Below are 4,913 nucleotides of genomic sequence, written 5' to 3' on the forward strand. Positions count from 1 at the left end.
GATATATGTTCTCTAGACCTTTTAGAAAACATGGAGTTGTTCCTTTGGCGACGTATATGTGAATCTACAAGAAAGGTGATATGGTAGACAATAAGGGAATGGGTACTGTTCCAAAAGGAATGCCCCACAAATGTTACCATGGCAAAACTGGAAGAGCCTACAATATTACCCAGCATGCTGTTGGCATTGTTGTAGACAAACAAGTTAAAGGTAAGATTCTTGACAAGAGAATTAACGTGGGTATTGAGCATATTAAACATTCTAAGAGCAGAAATAGCTTCCTAAAACGTGTGAAGGAAAATGACCAGAAAAAGAAAGACGCCAAAGAGAAAGGTACCTGGGTTCAACTAAAGCGCCAGCCTGCTCCACCCAGAGAAGCACACTTTGTGAGAACCAATGGAAAGGAGCCTGAGCTACTGGAACCTACTCCCTATGAATTCATGGCATGATGGGTGTTAAAAATAAACTAATCTGTGGTCTATAAAAAAAAAAGTAGGACATATGGGACAGAAAATAAATCCTACCAATATTTTATCTTGGTTGACATCTTTCAGCAAATTTCTTTGATATTTATGTGTTCACTTTCATTTAAGAAATAAGTAATGCTATTAATGACAATGATCTGCAATCCAGACATACTAAACTTTCTCTCTGACTTCAATTGTCCTTTCTTACAAAGAAAAGTACCATTAGCCAAGGAAAAGGGAGATTATTTGCAAGTGATTGAAAGGTAACAGTTTGGAGTTTCTTACCGTTTGGGGTTTGGGGAAGGAAAAATCAAGGCAATTATAGCCCAGGTGTAAAGTCATTCCAGCCTCTTCAGAGAACTTGGAGTTTGAGGGGCACCAACTGCCCTGGCCTAAAGGAAAGGGACAGAAAGGGAATGGCAGGAAAAGCAGTGGTGGGCTGTAGCAGTAACGCTGCTGCCTAGCTCTGTAATTTATCTTCACTGTTCAAGGGTCAACACTTTATTTTAATCCTCCTGTACTCTGTACAGGACACAAATATTCTTCTTAGAGAATCCTTGACTTGTAAGAGATTTTGATATTCCTTTCTTTTTTGTTTTGTTTTGTTTCTGCCATAGATCAGAGAGACAGAGAAACAGGGGAAGACAGAGAGAGACAGAAGAAAGCACCACTCACAGGTGATGGTCATGTCATAATCCTGTCTTCTCCATTTCTTCCTCCACCTCCACCCAGGATTTTCAGCATGAATGCATCTAGTGTGTCTTTCAAGCCACTAGGTCCAGGACTCAAACCACAGGATCGGCCATGTGGAAATAAGCCACATCAACCACCAGGCCATCATCTAGCCCAAGAGCCATTCTTGTTTTTTTTGTTGTTGTTTTTTTGTTTTGTTTTGTTTTGTTTTTTACCTAATTTGTAACAAGGCACGTAAGCTCACTGAGCAAGAAACAGAGAGAAAAAGCACCACTCGGCGTGATGGCCACGCAGCAATCCCTTCCCCTCTATTCTTTTGGGGTTTTGGGCACAGGCATGCACACATGCACACATGCACCTGGCATGTTTTTCAAATCTCTGGGTCCAGGATTCAAACCATGGAGTCAGTTGTGTGAAATCCAGCCACCGTAACCTCCACACCACCTGGCTGGCCCAACCCATCCTCATTTCTAAAACAGAAGGTGGAAAGTGGTGTCAAAACCACCTGATGTCCCATGTTTTTTCACTCGTGACGATGCTATCTACCCAAGGGTCTATTCTCTTAAACTTTTTACATGGCATTGTCACAAAAGAGGCAAGGTTGTGATACAGTGGCTTAATTTTTACTCATTTCTTGCTATGTTATATTTCTATTGCAGATTGGAAGGAGGACTCTGCCTTTAATTGTCCTAGAATCCTGGTCGGTTAAGCAGCTGCCATCTTAAATATTGTTGATGGCAAAGCCAGAGGGAAAAACAGATGTGGAAAAGGGAACATGGCCTTGAAAAGCTTTCACTTTCTCTAATCAAAGACTTTTTTTTGCCACATCTAGTTCTGAGTGCACAGAAAAGTTTAATCCTATCATATATTGGAAAAGAGAGGCAGTTTTGGATAAGTAATCCAACATCATGATTACCACAGGAGCATTACTTGGTAATGATATTGGACCCTCCCAAAGTGATACTACTTCAGGTGTTCAGAATCTCACTTTGACAATTATCCATCAGTGCAGTTTATAATGGTGCATTAAATTTAGAAAGTTCTTATATTATCTGTCAGCTGTCATCATAAATCTGGAATATATCCTGTAATTAGATATTTCAGGTTTTTAATGTCAAGGGAGTAAATCATTTTATAATTTTGCAATAGAGTGATATTGATATAAAATACTTAGGTCTCTGAGAGGTATAAAGAAATCTAGAATAGTAAGGGCTTTTATTATGGGTTGGAATTTTCTCGACTGCTAAAATGACATTAATTCATTGCAGTAAGTGATTATTAAACAATTGTTAGAATTTCCTTAATAGACCCTCATCTGTAATCCCTATCTCATTCATGTTTCTATGAGAAAAAGTGTTGAGGCATCCATGGTTTTCAATAAATTTACATTTAGGAATGTATCAGTTGTGATGACTCTGATTGGCCTGCATGTTGACAGTGGCTGGAAATGTTTTGCATACTCTTCTCAGTGTCCTCTATAGTTTAGTTTGGAGTCCTCACAAATTGAACCGTTGTCTGGAACACCATTTGTAAAGAAGTGTCTGGCTAATAGTTTCTTCAGGGTTTCTTTAAAGAAAATTCTATTACGAATAACATCGTATTTTCTGTATGTTGTTCACTTCTAAAGAACGTGATTTTTCATCTTCCTCTGTCGGATTTCTGAGTCTTTCTAGCTTGTGCCTGTTTTGTTTGTGTTGATGCTCTCTTGCTCACACGTGGGATAGAAGCGAATATTTTCTTTTATTCTTTGTTTAAAACAGAAGATTCTACTGTGCACTCTCTTCTGTTATGTGAATGCTTTTCAGTCTTTCAGAACTCCCACATGAGGACGACAATGAAAGTAGTCAGTAATTGTTGATGAAAGCTTTGAAACTTCTACGTTGTATAACAAAATGGAATTGTTAAGAACAAAAGCTGGTCCCTTAACCTCCTTTGTATTCTGAAGAGGTTTCCAAGAAACTCAGGTATAGTCATGTATGTTATTCTTTCAATTTAGTGAATCCAATACAAGATGAAATTTGATAAAAAAAAAATTTAATAAGATAATCTGACAACGTGAATCTTTAGATGACTAAAAATATTATTTCTTACTGATAGGTCTGGTGTTCTATCTCTGAGATTATAGGGTATTCAGATATTCCAGAACCAATCTAGTTGAAGACATATCTTTGCACTTACTACTGAATTCATGTTTCCCATTGTTTATTATAAATTGTCTGTATTTTTAAAGTCTTGAATTATAAATACTTCTTTTTGGGGAGCATAAACTGAACCCAATAATTGTTCCTCTTATTAATTTATTCCCTAGTCATTTTGACGTATAACTTAGAAAAATGCTATAGTACAAGAAAGTACAATAATTGAGAAAACTCAGATAAAAGAAAAATATAAATAAAAAAATAAAGCTATAACAACCATTACAGCCAAAAAAAAAAAAAAAATGGAGCTACATCTTTAACTCACTGTATTACTGATTTACACCAAAATTCTCAAAAATAATGAAGCTTATTATACTCATTGCTTTTCTTTAAAAAGTCTTACTAATATATTCAACAGCAAAATTAGTTTTGCTCCTCATAACTAATATAAAAACATTATGTCTTGATTTTATTATTTTAAATATGTATTACATGATAGCAAGGTAGTACCATACTTGTATGTAATAAATACCTCTGGGATATCAATAGCAGAGAGCACAGCTATTGCAAAGCTAGACCATTAGATATTTTCCTAAATAGTGAGGATGGGTCATAATTAGATTTACATTTTGATGGCTGTGTAAAAGATGAATCTAAGAGGTAAGACCACCTAGAAAGCAAGCATCGTAGCCCAGGTGAGAAATGATAAAGACAAAGGGTGAAGAACAAATGAAAGAGGAGAGTGGGGGTAAGTTCATGAAATATAGAGGAAGGGAACTCAATGGTTCAACAGACAGAAAAATCACCTTAGTTATGCAGATCTTTTCCAGGATAACTCCCCACTGTGTGGACTCCATACACATTTCTAAAATATTTTGTTGTGAAATATATCATACATACTAAGGGTATATAATATACGGCTTAAATAATAACAATAAAATGGACACCCTTTCTTCTGTACCACCCAAATTAAAGGAATAGTACCAGAAACTCATAAGCCTGTATATGGCCCTAACCAATCATAGCCTCCTGTCCACTCCTAGAGCTAACTCCTATAATGAAACTGTTAAGCATTCTTTTGTTTCTCCTTAGGGTTTTGCGGGGTTTTTTGTTTGTTTGTTTTGTTTTGTTTTTTGAGAGAGAGATTTTTGCTATAGGGTGTGTGTACTCTCCAGAGAGACAGAGAAAGACAGAGAGACAGAAAGCAAGAATCACCCCCCAGAGGGGATGACTACACCACGATCCCTTCTCCTCCATTCTCCTCTCAGGATATTGGGATTGCATGCACACATGCTTGGCATGAGTTTTAAGCTTCCGGGATCGGGAATCCAACTGCAGTCAACTATGTGGGAGTCCAGTGACATAACCATTATGCCATCTGCTGGTCCCTTCCTTAGAGTTTATCATAAGCATTATTAAAAATAGTATCTCCAGGGCCCAGCAATTGGTGTAATGGCCATGTCACTGGACTCCCATGTAGTTGACCATGGTTCGAGTCCTGGACCCAGTGACTTAAAACTCATGCTGGCATGTGTGTAAGATCCCAAGAGGAAAATAGAGGAAAAGGGATTGTGGGGTGGCCATTCTCCCTGGGAGGTGATTTCTCACTTTCTGT

The 4,913-nt window shown here is 37.4% G+C and overlaps 1 pseudogene; it reads left to right on the plus strand.

Annotated features, from left to right (window-relative positions):
• The first annotated feature begins 5 nt into the window (after positions 1–5).
• LOC106734670 (60S ribosomal protein L21 pseudogene) lies at positions 6–449 on the plus strand (annotated as a pseudogene).
• Positions 450–4,913: the final 4,464 nt, after the last annotated feature.

This window comes from Tupaia chinensis, unplaced genomic scaffold (assembly GCF_000334495.1).
Source record: "Tupaia chinensis unplaced genomic scaffold, TupChi_1.0 Scaffold000179_1, whole genome shotgun sequence".
Classification (NCBI taxonomy): domain Eukaryota; kingdom Metazoa; phylum Chordata; class Mammalia; order Scandentia; family Tupaiidae; genus Tupaia; species Tupaia belangeri.